This window comes from Leucoraja erinacea, chromosome 10, assembly GCF_028641065.1.
Source record: "Leucoraja erinacea ecotype New England chromosome 10, Leri_hhj_1, whole genome shotgun sequence".
NCBI lineage: Eukaryota > Metazoa > Chordata > Chondrichthyes > Rajiformes > Rajidae > Leucoraja > Leucoraja erinaceus.
Window position 1 is genome coordinate 161,137 of NC_073386.1, and position 12,921 is coordinate 174,057.

The window sequence follows — 12,921 nt, forward strand, 5'->3', positions numbered from 1 at the left end:
TGCAGAAGGTCCTCTTTGCTCCTATATTCGATTCCTTTCTTCACTGCCTGCTGTCCACCCTCTTTCCTTGATTTTCCTTGATGTCCACCCTCTTTGATGTCTAATTCTCACATTTACACTTCCTTATCTCTGTATTTCCCCCTCCCCTGACTCTCAGTTTGAAGAAGTGTCTCGATCCGAAATGTCACCCATTCCTTCTCTCCGGAGCTGCTGCCTGACCCGCTGAGTTACTCCAGCATTTTGTGTCTATCTTGGATTTAAACCAGCATCTGCAGTTCTTTCCTACACATTGTGCATTGTAAGTCGTATACACATTTTAAATGGATAAGAGTGTTGTGTTGCCTCAGAGATTTGTGATACTTTGGAATGTTTAATTACAGAGAGTTCAGATCACTCACTAAACTAGATTAACCAGGATCGGAACGAAAAGCAGAACAGTCACTAGCAGTCAAAAGTCCACCTACATTTGCTCCCATTGCCATGTCATGTTCTGGTGTCCACACAACTAGAATATAGAACAGTACAGCACAAGAACAGACCATTCACGATGTCCATACCGAACATGACCCCAAGTTAATCTATCAGTTTCCCATCAAATCTTTCCACTCTCAACTTGAACCTATGCCCTCTGGTTCTTTATTCCCCAACCCTGGGCGACATCCTCGTAAATCCTTGCTCCACTTTCCATCTGAAGAGATAAAAGGCTACGCAGTGCTTTCCACCTCATCACTCACCTCAGTTCGATGGGTTGAAGAGATGGGTTCGCACAGAGTTTCATTCGCACACATACAATTTTTCCCATCTGTGTTTTGCATCCACAGTGTGTTTATGACCAAAGTCAGCACTGATTCCAGTCTCCATCTCATCCTCTCTGTCTGACTCTGCCAGACCTGCTGCAACCAATGTTTTATGTATGGTAATCCACTAAGAATGAAACATCCGATTCCTTTCTATATCTCTCTCTCTCTCTCTCTGCAAGTGGCAACAATGGAATATTGACGTCAAGTGCATGCAATCAAATGTAACTTTGCAGGAACAGTGATTTCCTCTCCTCTCCTGCAGCCTTGAACAACAGTCAGCACTGACTCCCCCTTTCATCTGACCAATATTCAACTCCAAGACACTAATCCCCTTCCCTCACAGACTCGGACAAAGTTTGTCCCTCAACGTAGATTTGATTTTCACCCTCCTCCACCATTTACACCTCTCCACACGAACTGAGGCAATAATAATTATCCATGACCAATAAGTATCTGATGTGGATTGGTTAAAAGATACCAATCATGTTATTCCCTTGATCATGTATCAGTACACTGTGGATGGCTTGATGGTACTCATGTACTGGCTTTCTGCTGACTGGTTAACACGCAACAGAAGCTTTTCACTGTACCTCGGCACACATGACAATAAACTGAACTTTAAACAGTACAAATTATATTTTTTCCAAGTCAGCCAGCAAGCTTTATATCTGTGCTTTCAACTAGTTATAACTTAGGCATCCAAGTGGAAATAATGTGGCAGTGCTTTTTACAGCTTTCTATTACACGTATTTAAGGTTGTAGGAAGGAACTGCAGATGCTGGTTTAAACCGAAGATAGATACAAAATGCTGCCGTAACTCAGCGGGACAGGCAGCATCTCTGGAGCGAAGGAATGGATGAAGTTTTGGGTCAAGTCCGTTATTTCAGACTCTAGGTTGTTCAGAACATGTTGACACTGCCCTGGCCACGCTCTCACCTCCCTGCGAGTGCCGTGAAGTCGTCAAGAGAGTACCCGCGTGGTCGAGGAGGGGTCTGCGGCGGGTGGTGAGTGCCCGAGGCCGGATATGCCACGTGGGTGCCGGAAGACAAATGAGGACGAGCCATCGAGGTGGGGTGGAGGGTGGTGGTGGGTGTTGCTGAGAACAAAGAAGGACTCGGTGTGCAGGGGGGCTGCCGAGAACAAAAGAGGGACCATTGACTTTATGATTGCCACATGATCACCACATGATCGCTGGTTGTCTCTGGTGAGTCTCCTTCATGGTCAAGAGGAGTTCCCGCACTCTGGGATCTAGTCGCCACCTCAGTATGGTCGCAGCAAATTTTTCAACATGTTGAACATTTTTCTGCGACCAAATATTGGTCACCATAGAGAAAATCTATATTTTTGTAGTCGTAGGTGCAGTAGTAGTGTGGTCGCCATGTCATTGTAGGTAGTTGAGGCAGCCGTGGGTAGTTTTAATTAATCTCCTTTGCTGACTGGGCAGTTTCATTGGCTCATTGGGGGGAAAAAAACGTAAGCACGAGTTTTCAGAGCCAAGGAAAACTGACCGGTAATGTTAAATGCCTGCTAAACTTCACAGATGTGTATCTCTGGCTTATTAAACGTTGTCTGGCTTCTTAAAACTCCACTCCTTTCCCCCCCTCCCCCCATTCTCAGCCCTTCTCCCCTCTTCTCCTCTCCCGCCCCTCCCCGCTCTTCTAAAGGACTTACCGTCCCACTGTGCTAGCCGTCTTTAACCTTCCTGTTCATCGCAGTGTGTGTCTGTATCACCTTGGCTTTGCACCGAGTGAATTTCAGACAGCGCTCCCCTACTTTCCCTGGTGCCCGCCTTTGCGATGTGTTTATGTGTGTGTTCCGCTCTGACAGTCGCCGTTCCAGTTGGAGGTTTTTCAGACGAGTGCCTCGAGCTTGAAGGTCGCACGCAGTCCGCTGAAAAGTCGCCCGTGGGACAGGCCCTTAGCTTTGCAACTTTGTCAGCGCCCTATATGTGGTGATTCTTTGCATATTTGTACATGGAAAACAAAGAATTTCACCGTGACATGTCACATGTGATTATAAAGTATCATTCACAATTCAGCTCACTGTTACCAGTGGGAAGAAGGTACAGGAGCCAAAAAAAACCGTGACCTCTAGGTTCAAGAACTGCTTCTTCCCAACAACCATCAGGCACTTGAACACTGCACAACACTAATAGACAAGATGCAATAGACAATAGGTGCAGGAGTAGGCCATTTGGCTCTTCGAGCCAGCACCGCCAATCAATGACTGATCTTCCCCAATCAGTACTCCGTTGCTGCCTTCTCCCCATATCCCCTGACTCTGCTATTTTTAAGAGCCCTATCTAGTTCTCTCTTGAAAGTATCCAGAGAACCTGCCTCCACCACCCTCTGAGGCAGAGAATTCCTCAGACTCACAACTCTCTGTGTAAAAATGTTTCCTCGTCTCAGTTCTAAAAGGTTTACCCCTTATTCTTAAACTGTGGCCCCTGGTTCTGGACTCCCCCAACATTGTGAACATGTTTCCTACCTCTAGCGTGTCCCCTCTTATTTGATCTTCATTAACTCCTGAGATTTTTTACTCGCTGCTCGGTCGCCCTGAGCCTTGCGGTGCCCACAGTCCTGTTGTCTCTGCACAACGGCGGGGGGGGGGGGGGCAACAAAAACCCCCCCCCACGTTATCTACTCGTGGTTGCCTGTTGCATAATTTTCTAGTACGTTTGTTTCAGCATTACCTAATCCCATTGTGCCTCTTTGCCCCATCTTTGATGGGGACTTCTCAATGGCTTTCCGCCGTCCGGTCCTACCCCTGGTCTTTCGTCCTTCCTGTCATGCTCCCTCCTTCCGCGATTGGTCAAGCTGCTTTCGCCTTGTCCATCCTGCTGCTCGGCTGATCCGGTCTCTGTATGCACCACAGTGCCGTATTTCTCCATGATGCTGACTCGCATTCCCTCCCTGTCCGGTACCCGGTCCCATCATTCCCTGTTGATTTCCTCTTGCCTTTTCTTACCCGGGCAGCCTGTAGCTCCCCTCCCCTCCAGGAATTCGACTCTCTACGGACGGACTAACCCCTTGCAGCCCTCCGGCCCTGGGGATTTGCTGTCCCTTCCGTCTACCCCACCTCCTTCTGTCCTGTGGATTTTTCAGTTTCCTAGCCGCTCCTGGCCGGTCCTCAGGCCGCTTCTTGTCTCCTAATGAGCTGCTCCCTGGCCTGTTCACTCATCTGCATTCTTGCCCCCATACTAAGTCCCTTTCCGTTTCGGTCCCTTTTGCTCCTCTCCTCCCGCGCTCCCCCCCTCCCTTCTTTTTTTTGTCTTCGTTATCTCTCTTTCCGTCTGTTTTTGTTCTTTGTGCTCTTCACCCTATTTTCACTATGCTCTGCCCTTTTGTCCGTGTTTTCTCTCTTTTCTCTGGCGTTTGTGCCCGGTCCCTCCTGGCTTTTTTGGCGCACCTCTGCTTTGTCTTCTTCGAGCCATCCGTCCTTGCGTCTGTCTTGTAGGGTTCGTTCCCCTCATTTGGCGGTTCCCTTGGCTTGGTCTCCTCCCCTGCCCCTCCCCTTCCTCCTTTGCTGAGCTCCCTGTCATCTTCTGTTCCGCCGGCTCTTCCCTTCCGCCTTTGTCACTCTTGTATTCCCTCTCCACCAGCAGCTTCTCGTGGTCGGTCCCATAACGTGCTTCCATACACTCCGGGGCACCCCCCCCTCCTTTTGGTGGTTTGCCCCCGATTTTCCCCAGTCCACCGCCCCCACCCCCCTTAGCTTCCTGTCTCCCATGCACTTTCTGATTACCCGTACCTCTCCGGTACGGTTTTGGGGGCTGGAGCGGTCCAAGAGGGCTTTTCCTCCCATCTAGTTCTATAGACCCAATTCGTTTCACTGTCCCTTGAAGGGTCCTGACTCTTCTCCCCCGACTCGCCCCTTGGTTGTTTTTTGCCGCGCCATACCTGGCCTCTCCGTTCAGCTGGCTTTGAGCATGTTTGTCATCTGCCCCTCTGCATTCCTCCGCTCGATTTGTCCCTGATATATCGGCTTTCCCCCCTTGGCTCCGGTCACTCTTCTCGTGCGCCCCTGGGTGATCCCTCTCAGTGCCTCTTTTTTTTTTGGTTCTTTCTTTCTAGCAGCCCCGTCCCTCCTGCTCCGCCCCTCTAGTCATTGTGCCCTCTTTTTGGCTTTCCCCCAGAGCCTACCCCAAGTCCGCAGGCGCCAAGCAGGACGTGCCGGACGGTTGTGAGCAACGCTAGGGCCGGCATCGGTGGCGCAGCCCAGCAATCCCGCCCGCCAGCGACGCACCACAGAGAAAGACCTACTGCTCTATTGTCCCCCCCCCAATTCGCAACAGGCTATACAAACTGTTCTATTGCCCATTACTTGTATACCCCTGCAGGTCGGTAGCTTTGTTTAACTTCTCGGCATTTGTTGTTACCCTCCCCAGGGGTATCAGTCCGCCTTTTTTTGTCCGCTCGTGGGGGGCGTTCCTTCAGTGTGTTGTTTCGCTGTTGACCACATTTGTGTTGGTCATGGAGCTTTACCCAATTCAGTTCGTTTTCCCCCGACTCGTCCCTTTTCTTGCAATATTTCCTTTGGGGTCTGCTATTCCCGCTCTTCTTGGGTCGTAGTTTTGTTTTCCCTCATTGTGAAGCTTCCCCCCTCTTGTTCCCCATTTCGGTTCACGCCCCCCCCCGAGGGCTAGTTCGCTCTGTGCCGACCATTTCCACCGGTGAGGCATGGGCCCACTTTCTTCTTTAGTTTGCCTCAATAGTCTAGTCAGTTTCTATTGGCTTCGAGTCGTCGACGTTGCACGCGCTTCTGACGCTACCGTGTTTTACCGCTCTTGAAATTGTAAGTACTTCTTGTTCCAGTCTTCTCCTCTTATGGTTGTCGGTTTCCTATCTCCATATATCTCAGACGTATGTCTAGAGTTTGCTGATTCAGCTGGCTTCCTACCCTCAGTGGGGGCTACTACTCGTCTTGAAGTCTCCTCCCTACTGTAGTCTTCCTCCTTCTTCTCGGTCGTTGCCCGGCTAACTCCGTGTGTTTGCGTTTCTTGTGTTCAATGCTCCTACATTGGGTTTTCACCGCAGGTATTGGTCGGATTCGCCGGCGCCCCCTTCTTTGTCTTGTCCCCGTTACTGCATGTACGTTCCATGTTTCCACATCGTTGGTGAGGTCGCCGTGATTCCCGGCTGCAGCTCGCTCCTCAATCGTCCCCTGGGTAGGCGGTGTCCCGTGGAATTCTCTCCTTTCCGCCAGTCTCTTTCGACATTAGGCTCTTGAGCGGTGGGTGTGGATTATAATCCAGGGATGTATGTTATTTGACCATTGCCGGTGATGATGCACTCCATCGTGTGTGTACACAGTCTAAGCTATGCTCTCCGAATCGGCGCGCTCAGCCTATGATGTCCTTTCAGTAAGGGGCCTAGCATCAACGGTGCCTAGTGATTTTCACTGTACTTCCTCGTGCATGTCCGGTATTAAAGGGTGTTTCTTCGACATCTACTGTCCTCTGTCCGAGCCAGCTGACCTCCTCCGATTCGGCGCCTCCCCCGCTGATAGCACAGTGTGTGAGAATTACTGATGGGGCTTTGACTATGTTAGACCGAATCTGTCGCTTCATAGTCTTGTCCTATGATGGATGTATAACACGAGTCGGTAGGTCGCATTTCCGCCTACCGGTCACCACCTGTCCCCGCGCAAATCCCCGGGTGTCTGACCCGGTCTACCTTGCCTGTATGGAATCGTGTGATATTCTTAGTTAATTCTCTGGGGTGTTACTGTCCTACTTTACCCGTCTGCGCTTCTCCTGAACTTGCCTACTCACCCTCCTCGCCAGAGTCTGCCGAGCCCTGCCCGATCGCACTTGCCGTTTTGCTCTTGTCCTTCTCCGCGAGCTTTCGTACGGACCTAGTTAGAGCGGAAAGACCTGACTCTCGTGTATCCTGTGCCCCTGTAGAGTAGTATCCATTCCAATGCTCTGAGTCTATATAATTACGAGCTCTCGGCGTGCTACGTCTATAGCATGCTTTTTTGTGAGCGACTTCACCAGTGCCGCCCCAAATTCAAAACATTCTTGTTTAGTAATTTGGAATAATCTTATAATCTTCTCTGATAGTAATTTATTTAGCTTAAATTTCAGAATTAAAATTTTATTATGTTTATCCATAGTTGGGTCTTTAGCATTATCTATATCTAGTTGTCTGATTTGTTCTTCTAATTGTCTTTGTTCATTTTTATTCTTTTTGTTTTAAAAAGCTTGATACGAGATAATGACTCCTCTAATAAATGCTTTGAAGGATTCCCATAATAAAGTAGGCGAAATATCTGGTGTATCATTTATCTCAAAAAATAGATCCATTTGTTTTTTTAGATATATACTCCCTTATGGATCTTTCAAAATTTGCGAGTTAAACCTCCAGAACGATTTGTTCGTAGAGATTCCTTCCAGTTTTAAAACAAAAGATAGCGGGGAATGATCTGAAATCGTATTGGTGTGGTATTTAGGGTTAAGAGTATAAGGGATTAGTTTTGAATCCACTAGGAAATAGTCTATACGTGAGTATGTTTTATGCACCATTGAATAAAACGAGTATTCCCTTCCAGTCGGGTTCGCGATCCTCCAAACGTCTGCTATATTTGTATCTTTTATATATATATTTAAGAGTTCACTAGTTTTAGATTTCATATTACCTCTTTGTTTTTGCATCGATTTATCTAAATACGGATCTAAAGCACAGTTGAAGTCTCCTCCAATCATTGTAATCTTCGACCAGTGATATTGCGTCCAGCAAATTATTTCAAGGTGAAATGTAAAGACCTGGAATAAAATTAGAATTGCCATATGAATTAAGAAATAACAATTTCCTGCAATTATACCTAAGTATCTGCTCCCAGACCATGAAGAAAATTAAGGCGTGTTGGTGGACAGATTTGGCCTGCAGATGATGTTGGTGGTACATGTTTGTTGTAATCCTGAATGGTAGAGCTGCTGCCTCACAGCACAAGAGTTTTGGGTTCGATCCTGACCTCGGGTACTGTTTGTGTGGAGTTTGCATGCTCTCCCAGTGAAAGTGTGGGTAGTGCAGTATTGCGTAAGAACAGGTCCGTCAGCACAATATGATCTCAGCACAATGGATTAAGATGTACGGGTTTCACAATGTAATGTAGCTGCTCTATAAGGCGCTGGTCAGGCCACATTTGGAATATTTTGAGCAATTTTGGGCACCATATCTGAGGAAGGACGTGCTGGCTCTGAAGAGGGTCCAGAGGGGGGTTACAAAAATGATTCCTGGAATGAGTAGGTTAACATATGATGAGCATTTGACAGCAGTGGGCCTGTACTCACTGGAGTTTTGAAGAAAGAGGGGGGATCTCATTGAAATGTACAGAATGGTGAATGGCTTGGATAGAGTGGATGTGAAGAGGATGTTTCCACTAGTAGGAAAGTGTTGGACTAGATATCAAAGCCTCAGAATTAAAGGAAGGAGATGAGGAGACATTTCTTCAGTTAGAGGGTAGTGAATCTGTAGAATTCTTTGCCACAGATGGCTGTGGAGGCCAAGTCCATGGATATATGTAAGGCAATGTAGATACTTGATTAGTACGGGTGTCAGAGGGTATGGGGAGAAGGCAGGAGAATGGGGTTAGGAGGGAGAGATAGATCAGTCATGATTGAATGGCAGAGTAGACGTGATAGGCCGAATGGCCTAAATCTGCTATCACATGACCTCAATAAACTGACATCTCATTTTTCTGAACAATAAAAGACTCAAACCTAATTTATTTGGCCTTTAATAATAGGACAACCCTCTCCCCCAATGAATTAGCCTGGGGAATCTCTTTTAGATTATTTTTATACTTTTTGGCCCCAATGCTCCCAAATTAATTTGGCATCATGTTTGGCGCAAACATCGTGGGCCGGTGGTCTGTTCCTCAGGAGATTAACTCGCCACTGACATCTCCTGTACGCCCACTAATTACTAAAACAAGCTCATAGAACATGGAAGAGCACAGCATTAGAACAGGCCTTTCAGCCACAATATCTGTGCAAACATGATGCCAAGACCAATATTTATCAACCTGCACATAATGCATATCGCTCCATTCCCAGCATACCCATGTGCATATCCAAAAGTTTCTTAACTATCTCTCTCTCTCTCTCTCTCTCTCTCTCTCTCTCCCTCTCTCTCTCTCTCTCTCTCCATCTCTCCCTCCTCCCTCCCTCCTCCTCCCTCCATCTATCCATCCATCCCTCCATCCATCCATCCATCCATCCATCCATCCATCCCATCCATCCATCCATCCATCCATCCATCCACCCATCCATCCATCCATCCATCCATCCATCCATCCATCCATCCATCCATATCCATCCATCCATCCATACATCCATCCATCCATCCATCCATCCATCCATCCATCCATCATCCATCCATCCATCCATCCATCCATCCATCCATCCATCCATCCATCCAGCCATCCATCCATCCATCCATCCATCCATCCATCCATCCATCCATCCATCCATCCATCCAATACATCCATCCATCCATCCATCCATCCATCCATCCATCCATCCATACATACATCCATCCATACATCCATCCATCCATCCATCCATCCATCCCATCCATCCATCCATCCATCCATCCATCCATCCATCCATCCATCCCATCCATCCATCCATCAATCTATCAATCACATCCATCCATCCATCCATCCATCCATCCATCCATCCATCCATCCATCCATCCATCCATCCATCCATCCATCCATCCATCCATCCATCCATCCATCCATCCATCCATCCATCCATCCATCCATCCATCCAATCCATCCAATACATCCATCCAATACATCCATCCATCCATCCATCCATCCATCCATCCATCCATCCATCCATCCATCCATCCATCCATCCATCCATCCATCCATCCATCCATCCATCCATCCATCCATCCCATCCATCCATCCATCAATCTATCCAATACATCCATCCATCTATCCATCCATCCATCCATCCATCCATCCATCCATCCATCCATCCATCCATCCATCCATCCATCCATCCATCCATCCATCCATCTCTCTTTTCTGGTTTGCATATTTTTTACATTTGTGCAAACACGGTACCGTAGATCGCTAAATTCTGAGGCCACCTTACTCACCGATCTCCTGTGCTCAAAGCACAGTAAGTTTTGTTCCAATCGGTGGAATATTACAAAAGTTATGAAGGTTTAAAAGTCATGAGATCAGCAGATTGGTCTTCTTGCCTGTCAATCACCAGGAAGGTAACGCCCCTTGTGGCACCTGCTGCCAATTACTGGGGTGAGCAGAATAAAGCCCAGGAGGCCGGGAGTGAGTCCAGAAGTTGGGTGTGAGTCAATCAGCCCAGAGGCTCGGTAGCCCGGAAGCTATGAGTGGGAATCGAGTCCAGCAGCCGTGAGTGAGTGTACTGTGAGTCCAGAAGGCGTGAGTGAGTGAACTGTGAGTCCAGAGGCCGTGTGAGTGGGTTGTTAGTCCAGAAGCCGTGAGTGAGTGAACAGTGAGACCAGAAGCCGTGAGCGAATGCTGTGAGCAGAGAAGCCATAAGTGAGTGAACTGTGATCCCAGAAGCCGTGAGTGAGTGAACTGTGAGTCCAGAAGCCGTGAGTGAGTGAACTATGTGTCCAGAAGCTGTGAGTGAGTGAACGGTGAGTCCAGAAGCCATGAGTGAACTGTGAGACCAGAAGCAGTCCGGTGCGCAGAGGTGGCCCAGAGCATGGAGCCTGCCCGATTGCTGCAAACTCGAAATCCTGGGGAAGCGAGCAGTGAGAGTAGCGGGATTGTGGGGGCCATGCGCTGACGAGGCTGGGTGCTGGCTGGGCCAGGCGCATGTGGGGCTCACCACCCACGCCGACACACCCCCATCCCCCTCCCCTCACATAAATCCCCCCCCCCCTCCAGATGCAAGCCACGGCAGCGGCAGGGCAAGGCAGCAGTAGCCACAGCACCACACCCCACCGGCCCCTTCCTGAAATTGTCCCCTTCCCCGACTACATAACACTCCCTCCGGCCCCCACCTGAAGCCTCCCCATCCCCAGCTGCAGGACTAGCCCAAGAATCTATTCGGCCCACAATGTCCATAGTAGTCCTCTGGAAACCAGCCCCCTGGACCAACAACGCCCATACTAGCCATCCAGAAAGCCCCCCCCCCCACCACTGGCCACTGCCTGAAGCTGTCTCCCTCCCCCGGCTGCAGGGTGCTCCCCCCTCTCTCACTGGCCCCCAACAGCCCCGCCTGAAGCCGTGCCCCTTCCCCGGCTGCAGAACGCAACAAGAGACGCAACAAGATAGAATGGACTGAATAAATCTCCTCTGTAACATTTATACTGTTGTTATATTTTAAGAGGTATTCATATTTTAATTTAATAAATCCACTAGCCGAGCCCGTCAGCTGCACCTGCTCATTAATACCTGCGTGTTTTATGTCACAATGGGATCCCAATTGGAGGGAATTGTGCGCTGCCGGAGAGCCGCTAAGAGTGGGTGTGGTAGGGGTTTGAGGGGGGATGGAGTAAGTGTGTAGTGGGGGGAAGGGCAAGGGGCGGAGTGAGGGGGTGAAGGCAGGAGGGGGGATCAGGGGCATCACAACGTGAACCCGTCTGCCGTGCTTGCGCAGATGGGGGCGATACTTGTGTAGTGGAATATTGCTTTGGGCACCAGGCCTCCCATGTGAGAATGGGACCCAACGGGTCCCACTTATTGTAGTACTTAACTAAAAGTCTCATCATGTCCTCTTCCGATGTGCTTTGTTTTAAAATTTGCGCAAAAACGGTACCCGATAACATTACGATTATTAACAGCAGCTTGTGTTCTGGGGTTGTCCCCGTGAGTTTTAAGCATGCGGTAGTGCAACCATTACTTAAGGAACCTGGCCTGGATCAATCTGTTCTGGCCAATTTTAGGCCCATCTCGAAATTGCCTTTTATTTCTAAATTACTGGAGAGAGTTGTTTATGCTCAGCTAAAACTATTCCTGGAGGAGCATGATATTCGGGAGATCTTCCAGTCTGGATTTAAAACCATGCACAGCACGGAGTCAGCATTGCTAAGGGTTTTTAACGACATACTCCTGGCTAATGATTCTGGGGATTGTGTGGTTCTTGTCCTGCTGGACTTGTCTGCCGCCTTTGATACGGTGGACCATAATATCTTATTATCTCGGCTACAGCAGTTAGTGGGCATCTGCGGCAGTGCCCTGGGATGGTTCAGGTCCTATCTGGCGGGCAGAACCATGTGTGTTAGCCTTGCTGGGTTTGAATCCTCTTCCGCTCCCCTGTCATATGGGGTTCCACAGGGTTCGATTCTGGGGCCCCTGCTTTTCTCGCTGTACATACTTCCTCTGGGTTCCATCCTTAGAAAGCATGGCATCTCTTTCCACTGTTATGCAGATGATACCCAGCTTTATTTGCCGCTGAGGGGGGAAGACGCCTTTTCTGTAAAATCGCTTCTGTCTTGTCTTGATGACATTAAGTCCTGGTTGGCCCTAAACTTTCTTGGATTTAATGAAAAGAAGACAGAGGTGATTTTATTTGATCCCAATGGCTGCCGTGAACCTCCATTTGTTGATTTAGGTCCATTGTCAAGGTACGTGAAGCCAACAGTTGTGAACCTGGGTTTTAGGATGGACAGTGACTTTAAATTAGATCGCCAAATATGCGCGGTGGTTAAGTCCAGCTTCTTTCACCTAAGGAAGCTGGCGAAGGTGAAGCCCATTCTCGAGCGGCAGCATTTTGAGACAGTAATCCATGCCTTTATTACATCTAGGCTGGATTACTGTAACGCGCTCTATTTTGGTGTTGCTCGTTCTTCACTGGCTCGTCTCCAGTTGGTTCAGAATGCTGCTGCTCGCCTTTTAACAGGGACTCGAAAGAGGGAGCACATATCGCCAATTCTGGCCTCCCTACACTGGCTCCCGGTGCACTTTCGAGTTTATTTTAAGATACTGTTATTTGTTTTTAAATCTCTGAATGGGCTCGCCCCGCCTTACCTCTCTGAGCTGCTCCACCCATACGCTCCTGCCCGGTCCCTCAGGTCAGCTGGTCAGCTGCTCCTGGAGGTACCGAGGTCTAGTCGGAGGCTCAGAGGGGATAGAGCCTTCTCTGTTGCTGCTCCGGCACTCTGGAACACCC